General features: G+C 38.4%; 1 protein-coding gene and 1 pseudogene across 1 annotated transcript in view; both read right to left on the reverse strand.

Moving 5' to 3' along the window:
• The window catches only part of GPR149 (G protein-coupled receptor 149), a 100,824-nt gene that overhangs the window by 15,699 nt on the left and 68,268 nt on the right, over positions 1-16,857 (reverse strand). The gene's annotated exons all lie outside the window — the stretch shown is intronic.
• Positions 251-4,236, reverse strand: LOC100973008 (ATP-dependent RNA helicase DDX50-like; annotated as a pseudogene).

The raw sequence follows: 16,857 nt of genomic DNA on the forward strand, positions 1-16,857 counted from the left end.
AATGAAGAGACATATTATGTTCATAGACTGGAAGACTTGACAGTAAAGATATCAATTCTGTAGAAATTGATCTATACATTTAATATAATTCCTACCAAAATCCCAGCAAGATATTTTCACAGTTATAGACAAGATCATTCTAAAATTAAAATGAAAAGGTACATGAACCAGAATAGCTAAAATTATTTTGAAAAAATAAATACAGTTGATCTTCGGTATCTGTGGGGGATTGGTTCCAGGACCTCCTGTGGATAGCAAAATCTTCAGATGCTTAAGTCCCTTATATAAAATGGCATAGTATGTGTATATAATCTGTGCACCTCCTCGCATATACTTTAAAATCATCTCTAGATTACTTATAATAGCTAATATCATGTAAATGCTATGTCAATAGCTGTTTACTATATTGTTTAGGGAATACTGACAAGAAAAATGTCTGTATGTGTTTAGTACAGGCACAATTTTGTATCTGAATATTTTTGATCCAAAGTTGGCTGAATTCACATATAGGAACCCACAGATACAGAGAGTTGACTGTATAACGGGAGGAATCAGGATATCTAATTTCAATATAGCTATAATAATCAAAATTGAGTTGTTGCTAGAGGGATAGAGACACAGAAAAATGGAACAGAATAGAAAATCCAAATGTAGACTCACTCAAATATACCCAACTGACTTTTTACAAAGGTACAAAAACAATTCAATGGAGGAAAGTTAGCCTTTTCAATTAACAGTGCTAGGGCAATTAGACATCCACATGAAAAAAAAAAAAAAAAAAAAACCAGCTACATCTGTTTCATAGTTTATTCAAAAATTAACTCAAAATGAATTGTAAACTTAAATGTAAAATGTAAAACTAAAAATTTTATTTGAAAGATATAGGAGAAAATCTTTGAGATCTAAGGCTAGGAAGGGGTTATTAGACTTGACACAAAAATCATGATCCATAAAAGGATATTTGATAAACTGGACTTCATTAAATTAAAAACTTGTTTTGTGCAAATGCAAATTTTGATTCAGGGGGTCTATTGTTGAACCTGAGATTCTGCACTTACTAAAAGTTTTCAGATGATGCTGAAGCTGCTGGTGTAGGAACCATACTTTGAATAGCAAAAGACAGACAATCTGTTTGGCTTCTTACAGTCCTAAAATTACAGGGATAAATAATTTAATGGACAAATAAATTTTGTTATTTTATAGGGTTCACAATTAAGAGAAGTAGAGGAGATAATTTCAGTGGAAGGAATAATAGAAACCCCTCAAAATCCAATTTTATAGCTGCATAAAATGAAGACCAAAATGTTATCTTTCCAAATGTCTTTAATTATCTAATATTCTCAGTTTTTCTAAAAAGATAATAAAAGGAGGTTTTTTAATTCAAAGGTATAACTGAATAGGTAGATTTGTTTATAGCTATTCTTGTGAAACACTTTTTAAAAAAAATATGACCAACTTCTTTGCAAATAGCAGACACATACCTCAAATATCATGAGCTAATTTTTGGTGGATAATATACATAATTAGGCACAAATAGGCAAGTTCACACTGGTAGATTAAGTATCAAATATTCAGTCAAAACTCCATTTGTGGCCCCCACTTCTTGATCGAGTTCTATTCCCACTTCATCTTCTACCATCTTGTCGACTTCCTGAGTGACTCCCTTGTCGATTCTGTCTACCTGATAGGCCACCAGATGGACCACCTGACTGGCCTGACCCGCCTGACCAGCCACTTGACCAGCCATTCCTCCGTTGGGGATTAGAAGATTTGTTTCCATCATAATATTCTTCAATTTCAGGTAATTTGGCTGGCACTGAGAGTATCCAGTTGGAATCGTGCCACACTGCCTGTAACCTTTCTGATTCAGTTGTAGGAACATCAAAGCAAACACCCATATTTCCTTTCAGGAGGCACACACTGATAATCTGAGACGCTGCATTACTACTTAGCTTTCTGTTAAGTTCTTTCCAGGCACAGGTGACATCCTGTATTTCCTCTAGGCTTTCCAGAGTCATGGTCATCAGAGGCGATCAAAGACTGTGGTTCAAAACTTGATGCACCAGAAATGTGGGCTAAAGTTGCAGCCAATGCATCCACTGCCCCTTTCTCTTCTATCAGTCTCTGAGCTGATGGTCAGAAAAAATCAACAGCAGCATAAGAAACGGAAGTCAGAAACCTGATGGTATCCATGCTTTTAGATTTAACTAAATCCATTGTAGAAGGAACACCTACACATTTAAAAGTAATTCTTGCTTTTTGTTCCACATATCTTAGTTGACCTCTTTCTCTTGGTTGATAAAAACATATACAAATCCCTGTCCAGCTCTACCTGTGCATCCAGAGCGATGGATATGGGCCTCAACATCCTGAGGAGGAGAACGTTGAATCACCAGGTCTACTTCAGGAATGTGCAAACTATGGGCAGCCACATTGGTTGCCACCAAAACTTTAAAACTATCTTCTCTGAAGCCTTTCAGTGTAATTTCTCTTTGTGACTGTGCAATGTCCCCATGTAAACACTGGGCATTCTGTTTTATGTGTGGATTCATGGCCATTTCAGTTACATTCTTCCTGGTCTCACAGAAAATAATAGCCCTCCCTTCAGACCCACTGTAGACTTGAAGGACATCTCCAATAACTGCTGGCCTCTGAGACCAATGACACTGAATGGCCAAGTGTTCCACAGTAGTTGCAGCCTTTTGAGTCATTTATCCAATAAGGTCAACCTGTTCATATCTGGATTTCATGTATTTATTTGCAACTTTGTATACCCACTGTGGGCAAGTTGCAGAAAAAAGTAAAGTCTGAGGATGGTCTTCAGATTCAGTTTTGTAGGATTTGTGAATCACATCTTCAACTTGTTCATTAAAATCTAAATCTAACGTTTGATCCACTTCATCAAGCACAACATGGCGCAGTTTAGAAAGATCCAATCAGCCACTCTGCAGATGATCTTTGATATGACCAGGGGTTCCAACCAAGATGTCAATACCATTTTGCATATGATTAATTTGGCTTTGATATGGTATTGCACCATAAAAACACACCATGCTGAGTTTCCTAGTTTTATCTTTGAAGTCTTTGGCTACTTGGTTTGCCAGTTCCCTTGCTGGAGCCAAAACAAGTACCTTTGTTGAGCAGCTTTTTAAAAATTGTTTCTTGATTTCTTTGGAGTCTTTCAATCAAGGGGATGGCAAAAAAGAATGTCTTTCCTGTTCCTGTCCATGCTCGAGCTATTAAATCTTTTCTTTCATATACAGGACAAGGTCCTAACTTGAATAGGAAAGAGATATGTTACCCTTTGATGTTTCAGAAGCTTTACAGTCTCTTCAGAAATACGGAAATAGGAGAAAGCTCTTTCTTTCTGTTCACATGTTAAGGTCTCCTCTAGTTTATTATCACTTGATTTATGAGTAGAACTATCTAAGGATGATACTTGCTTTGATTTTTTTTTCATATTCATCAATATTTCCATTTGGTAGATCTTTTCTTCCTATGAGATTTAGAGAATTTATCTGAAAGTCTACTAAATCCTTCTTCAGTGTCTCCATTTAGCTTCTCTTTCATTTTAGTTTTTTTTGGCCTTGGAAGCATCCAGGTCATCTATAACAACATTTTCTCTTGTTTTTGATTTCTCATCTGGGTCATAATGGTGCCTTGACTTCCTTCTGTCACTCCAGCACTGTGTAATGTGTTTTCAGCTTATCTTGTTTAAATCTTCATAACAACCCTATAAGGGAAGTACAGGTCTATAATCCCTTATCTGAAATTGCAATATCAATAGAGCTCTTAGTGATAAGGTCAGGGGGTAGATTCTGCTTTCTAAGGCTATACAAAATAAGTCTCATTCTTTTGCTGAATGTCAGCCTTCAAATACTGCCACCTTAGCCTCTTCAGCTGATTTCTTTTTTGCAGGTCAAATGTTTCCAGTAAAAATTTTACCTGTGCATTTTCCAGCACCCTGTGATCCTCTGAGTGTTTCAGGATTTTTTTTTTCCTTTTCCTTTTTTTTTTGGAGGGCAGAGGGGTGGGAGGAGGAAAGACGCTACAACTCCTCTACAGGCTCCTTGAGGGCAGGGACCATTTCTTAGTTTAAGCCCCTCGGTGCTCAGCAAAGAGTATAGTACAAATTAGGTTCAATAAATACCTTTTGCCTGTCCTTCTTCTGGCTCTCGGACTCCTCCAAGGGTGTTTTCAGCTCCATAATGTCGCCCCAAGGAGTTTCCCAGGCATTACTGGCCACCACCTCCCTCCACGCACAGTGGCCACAATTACCTGTGGGCAGTGACAGCATGGAAGGAAGCTGGGCCTAATGCTTTACTCAAATCGCACTGATATTGAAAATGATGAACCATTCTGATGAAAAATGATCAAGTTTCTGCATGAAACCTCATTTTACATTGATTTTATGGCCAAAACGTAAGCTTCTGAAATGAATATATCATGATACTTAAGTTACTATATTTATTTATTTATTTAGAGTTGGAGTCTTACTCTGTCACCCAGGCTGGAGTGCAGTGGCGCGATGTTGGCTCACTGCAACCTCTGCCTCCTGGGTTCAAGCGGTTGTCCTGCCTCAGCCTCCTGTGTAGCTGGGATTACAGGTCTGTGCCACCAGGCCCAGCTAATTTTGGTATTTTTAATAGAGATGGGGTTTCACCATGCTGATCAGGCTGTTCTCAAACTCCTGACCTCGTGATCCACCCGCCTTGGCCTCCCAAAGTGCTGGGATTACAGGTGTGAGCCACCACGCCCGGCCACTTCATTTCTTATTATGGAAATTTGTATTCTCATATTTTCAATTCATACTTTTTAGCCCTGTGTGAATCCGTGTGTACAATCATCACAGCCTGCAATAAATCCTTAGGGAATTTTGGATTTAAGTGTGTTGTTGCTCTTGGGATTATTAGACAGGGTTTTTCATTCTCTGTTCTAATAGAAATGAAACCTCTAGTTTTATCTCTTAAAATGGCATTTCAAATCAGATATGATATGTATCCAAATTTATTTCCATATTTTATCCTTTATTTCTGTTTTTCTAACAAAATAAAAGAGGATAAACTAGCTTGAAAGAAAGCATACACTGATTCTAATTTAACAAGAAAATAAAATTTCATCAGGAATAAATGAATCCTAAGAAATGAAATAATTTTTTATATCCTAATGATAAGCACTCATTCAATTGGATGTTAGGAATATCCTACAAAAAATGTTTGCAAGAAAAAAAATTCTCATACCTAATTCACCAGAATTAGGTCAGAAATGATATATTTTCATTCGTAAGACAGTTTCAAAGGATAAATACAATGTTTTTGTAAGGTTGCTATACTCCAGAAAAGGTGTTAAAGTTTACATTGATGATATTCATGTAAGTATGGAAGACAAGAATACTTTCGTCAAACATCATATTGGGATACAAAGAGCATCAAACTAAAAAGCAAATTTAAAGAGGTAAATAGAGTAGGCAGTGTCCTAGGGTAGAGGAGGCTAGTGACAGGGAATAAGAGTAAATGAGCACTTGGGACCTTACTGGTGTGATGAAATGTTCTAAAACTGATTTATGGTGATGTTTGTACAACTTGGTAAACTTACTAGAAATCATTGACTTGCTCACTTGAAGTGGATGACTTACGGGCTATGTTAGTCCATTTTCACGCTGCTATGAAGACATACCTGAGACTGGATAATTTATGAAGAAAAGAGGTTTAATTGACTCACAGTTCTGCATGGCAAGGGAGGCCTCAGGAAACTTATGGCAGAAGGTGAAACAGGCATGCATGTCTTACATGGCAGCAGGAAAGAGAAATAAGTGAGAGCAAGGGAAATGCCAGATGCTTATAAAATCATCAGATCTTGTGAGAACTCACTCATGATCATGAGAACAGTATGGAGGAACCACCCACATGATTCAATTACCTCCACCTGGTCCCTCCCTTGACACATGTGTATTATGGGGATTATGATTCAAGGTGAGATTTGGGTGGGGGCACATAACCAAATTATATCACAGGCTATGTAAAATATTCCTCAATGAAGTATTCTTAAGAAAAGAGCATTTTGGCGAGGAATGGTGCCCCATGTCTCCAATCCCAGCACTTTGAGAGGTCAAGGCAGGAAGATCACTTAAGGCCAGGAGTTTGAGACCAGCCTGGCCAATATGGAGAAACGTCAATCTACAAAAATTAAAAAAAAATTAGCCAGGTATGGTGGCATATGCCTCTAATCCCAGCAATTTGGGAGGCTGAGGCATGAGAATAGTTTGAACCCTGGAGGCAGAGGTTGCAGTGAGCACCACTGCACTCCAGCCTGGGTGACAGAGCAAGACTCTGTCTCAAAAAAAACAAAACAAAACAAAAAAAACCCAGAGCATTTTATTGACATTCAGGAGACCATGAAAGACAGCACTTGTTCTGCCACTAAATAGTTGTATGACCCTGAACAAGTAGTGTATTCATTAAAGATCTTTGTTTCATTATCTATAAAGAAGTTGGGAGGTTGGAGTCAGGATGGCTGAATAGGAACAGCTTCAGTCTAGAGCTCCCAGCATGAGTGACGAAGAAGACGGGTGATTTCTGCATTTCCAACTGACGTACCGGGTTCATCTCACTGGGGAGTGTCGGAAAGTGGGTACAGGACAGTGGGTGCAGCGCACCGAGCGTGAGCCAAAGCAGGGTGAGGCATTGCCTCACCTGGGAAGTGCAAGGGGTCAGGGAATTCTCTTTCCTAGTCAAAGAAAGGGGTGACAGACGGCACCTGGAAAATTGGGTCACTCCCACCCTAATACTGTGCTTTTCCAACGGTCTTAGCAAATGGCACACCAGGAGATTATATCCCGTGCATGGCTCGAAGGGTCCTATGCCCATGGAGCCTTGCCATTGCTAGCACAGCAGTCTGAGATCAAACTGCAAGGTGGCAGTGATGCTGGGGGAGGAGCGCCCACCATTGCCCAGGCTTGAGTAGGTAAACAAAGTGGCCAGGAAGCTCGAACTGGGTGGAGCCCACTGCAACTCAAGGAGGCCTGCCTGCCTCTGTAGACTCCACCTCTGGGGGCAGGGAATAGCCAAACAAAAGGAAGCAGAATCCTCTGCAGAATTAAATGTCCGTGTCTGACAGCTTTGAAGAGAGTAGTGGTTCTCCCAGCACACAGCTTGAGATCTGAGAATGGACAGACTGCCTCCTCAAGTGGGTCCCTGACCCCTGAGCAGCGTAACTGGGAGGCACCCCCCCGTAGGGGCAGACTGACACCTCACATGGCTGGGTACCCCTCCGAGACAAAACTTCCAGAGGAACAATCACGCAGCAACTTTTGCTGCTCACCAATATCTGCTGTTCTGCAGCCTCCGCTGCTGATACCCAGGCAAATAGAGTCTGGAGTGGACCTCCAGCAAACTCCAACAGACCTGCAGTTGAGGGTCCTGACTGTTAGAAGGAAAACTAACAAACAGAAAGGACATCCACACAAAAACCCCATCTGTACATCACCATTATCAAAGACCAAAGGTAGATAAAACCACAAAGATGGGGAAAAAACAGAGCAGAAAAACTGGAAACTCTAAAAATCAGAGTGCCTCTTCTCCTCCAAAGGAACACAGCTCCTCAGCAGCAACAGAACAAAGCTGGATGGAGAATGACTCTGACAAGTTGAGAGAAGAAGGCTTCAGACGAACAAACTACTCCGAGCTAAAGGAGGAAGCTCGAACCCATGGCAAAGAAGTTAAAAACCTTGAAAAAAAATTAGATGAATGGCTAACTAGAATAACAAATGCAGAGACGTCCTTAAAGGACCTGATGGAGCTGTAAACCAAGGCACGAGAACTGCATGACGTATATACAAGCCTCAGTAGCCGATTCAATCAACCGGAAGAAAGGGTGTCACTAATGGAAGATCAAATGAATGAAATGAAGCAAGAAGAGAAGTTTAGAGAAAAAAGAATAAAAAGAAACGAACAAAGCCTCCAAGAAATATGGGACTATGCGAAAAGACCAAATCTATGTCTGATTGGTGTACCTGAAAGTGACAGGGAGAATGGAACCAAGTTGGAAAACACTCTGCAGGATATTATCCAGGAGAACTTCCCCAATCTAGTAAGGCAGCCAACATTCAAATTCAGGAAATATAGAGAATGCCACAAAGATACTCCTCGAGAAGAGCAACTCCAAGATACATAATTGTCAGATTCACCAAAGTTGAAATGAAGGAAAAAATGTTAAGGGCAGCTAAAGAGAAAGGTCAGGTTACCCACAAAGGGAAGCCCATCAGATTAACAGCTGACCTCTCAGTAGAAACTCTACAAGCCAGAAGAGAGTGGGGGCCAATATTCAACATTCTTAAAGAAAAGAATTTTCAACCCAGAATTTCATATCCAGCCAAACTAAGCTTCATAAGTGAAGGAGAAATAAAATCCTTTACAGACAAGCAAATGCTGAGAGATTTTGTCACCACCAGGCCTGCCTTACAAGAGCCCCTGGAAGGAAGCACTAAACATGGAAAGGAATAACCAGTGCCAGCCACTGCATAAACATGCCAAATTGTAAAGACCATCGAGGCTAGGAAGAAACTGCATCAACTAACGAGCAAAATAACCAACTAACATCATAATGACAGGATCAAATTCACACATAACGACATTGACCTTAAATGTAAATGGGCTAAATGCTCCAATTAAAAGACACAGACTGGCAAATTGGATAAACAGTCAAGACTCATCAGTGTGCTGTATTCAGGAGACCCATCTCACATGCAGAGACACACATAGGCTCAAAATAAAGGGATGGAGGAAGATCTACCAAGCAAATGGAAAACAAAAAAAGGCAGGGGTTGCAATCCTAGTCTCTGATAAAACAAACTTTATACCAACAAAGATCAAAAGAGACAAAGAAGGCCATTACATAATGGTAAAGGGATCAATTCAACAAGAAGAGCTAACTATCCTAAATATATATGCACCCAATACAGGAGCACCCAGATTCATAAAGTAAGTCCTTAGAGACCTACAAAGAGACTTAGACTCCCACACAATAATAATGGGAGATTTTAACACCACACTGTCAACATTAGACAGATCAACGAGACAAAAGTTAACAAGGATATCCAGGAATTGAACTCAGCTCTGCACCAAACAGACCTAATAGACATCTACAGAACTCTCCACCCCAAATCAACAGAATATACATTCTTCTCAGCACCACGCCACACTTATTCCAAAATTGACCACATAGTTGGAAGTAAAGCACTCCTCAGCAAATGTAAAAGAACAGAAATTATAACAAACTGTCTCTCAGACCACAGTGCAATCAAACTAGAACTCAGGATTAAGGAACTCACTCAAAACCGCTCAACTACATGGAAACTGAACAACCTGCTCCTGAATGACTACTGGGTACATAATGAAATGAAGGCAGAAATAAAGATGTTCTTTGAAACCAATGAGAACAAAGACACAACATACCAGAATCTCTGGGACACATTCAAAGCAGTGTATAGAGGGAAATTTATAGCACTAAATGCCCAGAAGAGAAAGCAGGAAAGATCTCAAATTGACACCCTAACATCACAATTAAAAGAACTAGAGAAGCAAGAGCAAACACATTTAAAAGCTAGCAGAAGGCAAGAAATAACTAAGATCAGAGCGGAACTGAAGGAAATAGAGACACAAAAAACCCTTCAAAAAATCAATGAATCCAGGAGCTGGCTTTTTGAAAAGACCAACAAAATTAATAGACCACTGGCAAGACTAATAAAGAAGAAAAGAGAGAAGAATCAAATAGACACAATAAAAAATGATAAATGGGATATCACCACCGATCCCACAGAAATACAAACTACCATCAGAGAATACTATAAACACCTCTATGCAAATAAACTAGAAAATCTAGAAGAAATGGATAAATTCCTGGACACATACACCCTTCTAAGACTAAACCAGGAAGAAGGTGAATCTCTGAATAGACCAGTAACAGGCTCTGAAATTGTGGCAATAATTAATAGCTTACCAATCAAAAAAAGTCCAGGACCAGATGGATTCAAAGCTGAATTCTACCAGGTGTACAAGGAGGAGCTGGTACCATTCCTTCTGAAACTATTCCAATCAATAGAAAAAGAGGGAATCCTCCCTAACTCATTTTATGAGGCCAGCATCATCCTGATACCAAAGCCTGGCAGAGACACAACAAAAAAAGAGAATTTTATGCCAATAACCCTGATGAACATTGGTGCAAAAATCCTCAGTAAAATACTGGCAAACCGAATCCAGCAGCACATCAAAAAGCTTATCCACCATGATCAAGTGGGCTTCATCCCTGGGATGCAAGGCTGGTTCAACATACGCAAATCAATAAACATAATCCAGCATCTAAACATAACCAAAGACAAAAACCACATGATTATCTCAATAGATGCAGAAAAGGCCTTTGACAAAATTCAACAATGCTTCATGCTAAAAACTCAATAAATTAGGTATTGATGGGACGTATCTCAAAATAATAAGAGCTATCTATGACAAACCCACAGCCAATATCATACTGAATAGGCAAAAACTGGAAGCATTCCCTTTGAAAACTGGCACAAGACAGGGATGCCCTCTCTCACCACTCCTATTCAACATAGTGTTGGAAGTTCTGGCCAGGGCAATCAGGCAGGAGAAGGAAATAAAGGGTATTCAATTAGGAAAAGAGTAAGTCAAATTGTCCCTGTTTGCAGATGACACGATTGTATATCTAGAAATCCCCATCGTCTCAGCCCAAAATCTCCTTAAGCTGATAAGCAACTTCAGCAAAGTCTGAGGATACAAAATCAATGTGCAAAAATCACAAGCATTCTTATACACCAATAACAGACAAACAGAGAGCCAAATCATGAGTGAACTCCCATTCACAACAGCTTCAAAGAGAATAAAATACCTAGGAATCCAACTTACAAGGGATGTGAAGGACCTTTTCAAGGAGAACTACAAACCACTGCTCAATGAAATAAAAGAGGACACAAACAAATGGACGAACATTCCATGCTCATGGGTAGGAAGAAACAATATTGTGAAAATGGCCATACTGCCCAAGGTAATTTATAGATTCAATGCCATCCCCATCAAGCTACCAATGACTTTCTTCACAGAATTGGAAAAAACTACTTTAAAGTTCATATGGAACCAAAAAAGGGCCCGCATCGCCAAGTCAATCCTAAGCCAAAAGAACAAAGCTGGAGGCATCACACTACCTGACTTCAAACTATGCTACAAGGCTACAGTAACCAAAACAGCATGGTACTGGTACCAAAACAGAGATATAGACCAATGGAACAGAACAGAGCCCTCAGAAATAATGCCGCCTATCTACAGCCATCTGATCTTTGACAAATCTGACAAAAACAAGAAATGGGGAAAGGATTCCCTATTTAATAAATAGTGCTGGGAAAACTGGCTAGCCCTATGTAGAAAGCTGAAACTGGATCCCTTCCTTACATGTTATACAAAAATTAATTCAAGATGGATTAAAGACTTAAATGTTAGACCTGAAACCATAAAAACCCTAGAAGAAAACCTAGGCATTACCATTCAGGACATAGGCATGGGCAAGGACTTCATGTCTAAAACACCAAAAGCAATGGCAACAAAAGCCAAAATTGACAAATGGGATCTAATTAAACTAAAGAGCTTCTGCACAGCAAAAGAAACTACCATCAGAGTGAACAGGCAACCTCCAAAATGGGAGAAAATTTTTGCAATCTACTCATCTGACAAAGGGCTAATATCCAGAATCTACAATGAACTCAAACAAATTTACAAGAAAAAAACAACCAACCCCATCAAAAAGACACAGCCAAAGGACACATGAAAAAATGCTCATCATCACTGCCCATCAGAGAAATGAAAATCAAAACCACAATGAGATACCATCTCACACCAGTTAGAATGGCGATCATTAAAAAGTCAGGAAACAACAGGTGCTAGAGAGGATGTGGAGAAATAGGAACACTTTTACACTGTTGGTGGGACTGTAAACTAGTTCCACCATTGTGGAAGTCAGTGTGGCGATGGCTCAGGCATCTAGAACTAGAAATACCATTTGACCCAGCCATCCCATTACTGGGTATACACCCAAAGGATTATAAATCATGCTGCTATAAAGACACATGCACACGTATGTTTATTGCGGCACTTTTCACAATAGCAAAGACTTGGAACCAACCCAAATGTCCAACAGTGATAGACTGGATTAAGAAAATGTGGCACATATACACCATGGAATACTATGCAGCCATAAAAAATGATGAGTTCATGTCCTTTGTATGGACATGGATGAAGCTGGAAACCATCATTCTCAGCAAACTATCACAAGGACAAAAAACCAAACACCGCATGTTCTCACTCATAGGTGGGAATGGAACAATGAGAACACATGGACACAGGAAGGGGAACATCACACACTGGGGCCTGTTGTGGGGTGGGGGGTGGGGGGAGGGATAGCATTAGGAGATATACCTAATGTTAAATGACGAGTTAATGGGTGCAGCACACCAACATGTCACATGTATACATATGTAACTAACCTGCACATTGTGCACATGTGCCCTAAAACTTATAGTATAAGAAAAAATAAAAATAAAAATAAAAGAAAGACGTTGGGCTAAATAAACCCCAAAGTATCTCTTATCTCTTCCTATTCCAACATTCTATGGCTATTTTGGCAAAGTAGCCTCAATGAAATCACTTTTTTTCCTTGAAAAATATCTAAGTATAAAAGCTCTTCTAAAAAAAATTAAAATCACCAAACCTTTAAAAACTTCCCCAAAGAAATTACAGATCCAAGATGCTTGAAAAGAAACTTTATTTATCAATAAAGCATTGTTGTTGAAGGAATATTTTTATCCTTCCAAAATATATGAAATCAAAGCCACTACGCAGCCTACAATGAAAATGTCTGAGGTGGGAAGATACAACAAGAACGAAAAGAAAGCAGATTATAAATCCATGTTTATGAGTTTCATAGACCTTTATGAACTAGAAAGAAACCTGTAAGGATGATTTAATGATGCTTATACACTTCTAATTTATACCCTCTTTCAATAGGAAACACTTATTAAGCTCGAATACAGGTAAGAGACCATGTAAAATCCTGTAGATATGGTCATATACAGGGATGTGCATGTCTTATGTATTTGTGCATGGGTGTTTGTATATATAATGCATAGTTAACTCTTTTCTGGTGGTAGAAATAATACATTACTGCTTCATTTTGCTATTGAAATATATCTAAAGAACATGCACCAAGAAGTGCCTTAGGTCATAGAAAATTAAGGATGACTTCTATATCACTATAATATTAATAATTTTAACCCTTGTGAAAAAAATCATTTAACTCCATAGAGCCTATACGGGTAGTATGCATTATTTAAATCAATGGAATTTTCTTCTCAGTTTTTTTTTTGTGCAAAATAAGGGACATTCTTTAGAAAATTCTGTGATACTTCTTATCTAGAAAATAATTTGATAAGTTTAATATTTATGCCTTAAAAACATAACATGGCATTATACTCTGGTAGTTTGTATTCTTGTCAGTGAAGCTAAGCTGGGAATTAATTACATTTTCCATATGTCTCTTACTTGTATCCCTGCAGATTGAAGTTGGCCAAGAAAGGAAGTTACATGCTATTTGGAAGGTGGAAAAAGCAATGGCCATAACCATTTGAAAAATCTTCTCATAGGCAGAATCAGAGACAGACAGAAGAAAGGGTACCAGAGAGGGGCCAGCTTGTCATCACTCACTTCTGCTCCACATCTAGCTTTTCTTGACTACTGGTATTGTTGACCAACAGAGCCTCCAATCCACCCCAGATGCTTGGCTATGGGCCCACAGAGGTCGTGGTTATTCAGAGGCAACAGCTTTTCATAGACCTCTCCACAAATTTCCCCTTTGTGGTCCTACTTTGTTGGCTAGACATACTTGGTTTCTCAAGCTGACTGAGTGGTAACTCTGTCTCTGATCCTCAAACTTCTCTTCAAGTCCTCTTCTTCTCCAGCTTTCTCCACAATTCTAAACGAAGTATCTTATCCCATAACACCCATAGTGTTTTTGCTCCTTGGACTAAACCTTAATAGATACAAATTCCTAATCAATGGAAGAGAAAACCTAACTAAAATAATGAAGAAAAATATGATGATTTTAATTAATTCAAAAACCCAAAAACATTTATGGATGAAGGTGGTGGAAGGTAGTCCAATCACAGAATCTCTCTCATCCAGTAAAATGAAGAAAGACAACAGTCACAGATTCACCAGGAGCAACCAAACAAGGAAAGGGTCCAGTCTCATGCAAAAGCTTCTAAGAGTGCTGGCCACCAAACAGAAACAAAAGATTCATCCACTTCTGTAAGCAGTTGCCCAGAAAGAAGACGATTTGAAAAAATCTGAGAATTCTGGCTATGAATGAATTCCATTTTGGTAAGAGATGGTTTAAAGTAATGATTCTCAAAATGAGGGCTGCAAGCAGTTTCAGGGGATCTGTGGTCAAAACCCATCTTACAAACAGTTTCAGGGGGTCTGTATGGCCCAAGCTATTTTAATGACTATACTAAGGTTTTATTTATCATTTTCACCATGGTAACATTTTTACTGAAGGTACTAAAGCAATGGTGGGTAAAACTGCTGGCAGTTTAACAAGAATCAAGGCTGTGGCACCACATTTTCTTGGTAGCCACTGTATATCTAATCACTCCACATGTAGAGTAAAAAATAAACCAACAATTTCACTTAAGAATGTCCTTGATGAAGGTGTGTATTACGATTATCCCCATTTTACAGATGAGAACATTGAGATGCACAGATGTTAAGTATGTTTTTCAAGGTCAAACAGCCAATAAGTGGTAGAACTGGAATTCCAATCTGGGCAGTATGGCACTAGAAAAAAATAGATAGTACAATTCAATTTATTCATTCACTATATTTTTATTGAGTACTTAATATGAGGCAGATACTACTCCAGGGATCAGAGATACAAAATGATTATCCATCTGTCCATCCAAACATCCATTCATTATTCTCTCTGCATATGTGCATAGAGACCTATAGTAATTTCTAGGTAGTATAATTTTAGGTTAGATGCCTCTCTCTTCTTGGTAGTTTTCTGTACTGCTTGAATTTTACAAATAATGAGCATAAGCTATTTTTATTAAAAACAATAAAGTAATTATTCTTAAGACAAAACTGAACACAACTAATTTCTCTTTTGAAGAAAATACAAAGTAAAATTTCAAGTCTTAAAGGAGTATGAAAAGACTGCTCTGTTCTTTCTTCCACTTTTAAGTATTCTTTCTTCCCACTACCTACATAGCTACAGAATATAGTATACGGAAAATTCTTTTCTAAAACTGATTTAGAAGACAAAGTCTCCAAAATCTTCCCATCCCACACAGCAGATACTAAAGCAATTCTTTTTAAAGTACATTATTACAAAGATTCTTTAGAAAAAATTAACTGAAAATTCTAGTGGTATTATTGAATCTCAAATAAAAAGAATGCTAATGATGAAGTTATATATAGAACATCACTCATATGCACACTTTTCAGAAATTAGACACTTGCCTTCAGAGGAAATGAGTTCTGTGAAAGTGAAAATGGCATATTCAACTAGTCTTCTTATTCCTGGGGAAAGAATAGCATACACATTTTAACAACAACATCAGGAATACATAAAAGTACGTGTCCTAATAAAATCTAGATGTTTCTTTGTAACCTGATTGATAGTGCTTTTTCAATTGATGGAATTACTAAGATATTTGCATTTAAATTTTTTCTCAGTTTTGGTTTTAATTCACATTCATTATTTATATAGTGGATAGGACAATCATATGCACTAATGTATATTTTAATTTTACAGGGTGAAAATTTGTGATGCTCCAAAGCTTTTGTTTTCAAAAATTTTGGACCAATACGGGGTGCTTTTTTTCTTTTCTCTATCAAAACTTGTTAGGGTTTCAGAATAAATTGGCCATCCTAATGTGGAAGTCTAGGAATCTGGGTATCCAGCTTCTTAGAACCAATAATTCCCTTTATTATAAAAGTATTTGAGGAACATTAAATGCACTGATTGAACCTATTTGTTCTTCCAGGGTCCAGACCTCTAATCTTTATTCTTTAGACGTGTTGTTTACAAATGCCAGTCTTAGATTGGTGCTGAACTGACCACACACAAATACAAGCAGAGCTTATTAAAAAGATACATTTATAGTCTCTACTTTCAGAAGTTTTAATTTAGTAGTTTAGAATTGGAAGCCAAAATTTATATTTGTGAAGAGTTCTCCAGATGATTTTCATATATAGCCAGATCTGAGAACTACTGACTTAGAATATCCTAAAAAAGACAGGTGGATCATGAGGTCAGGAGATCGAGACCATCCTGGCTAACACGGTGAAACCCCGTCTCTACTAAAAATACAAAAAATTAGCCGGGTGTGGTGGCGGGCGTCTGTAGTCCCAGCTACTCGGGAGGCTGAGGCAGGAGAATGGTGTGAACCCGGGAGGCGGAGCTTGCAGTGAGCCGAGATCATGCCACTGCACTCCAGCCTGGGCGACAGAGCAAGACTCCGTCTCAACAACAACAACAAAAAAAGACAGAGCTGTGATGTCACAGGGAGCAAACACTTTCTTGGTTAATTTACTGTCACCCCAAAAAAGACATGGAGAAATATCTTGCTAGATTTCCATATTCTCCTGTTTCCCAAGTTTTAGTCAGAATTACAACTAAGGAAGCCAATAAGCATTTTTGTTAGCTGAAACACTTAAAAACTATTAAAAATATCAAAACTTCAGGGGGAAGAAACATTTATCATGAAGCTAATGAAGCTTAAGTTCCACAGCTAAT

Source organism: Pan paniscus, chromosome 2 (assembly GCF_029289425.2).
Source record: "Pan paniscus chromosome 2, NHGRI_mPanPan1-v2.0_pri, whole genome shotgun sequence".
In the NCBI taxonomy this organism is placed as follows: Eukaryota; Metazoa; Chordata; class Mammalia; order Primates; family Hominidae; genus Pan; species Pan paniscus.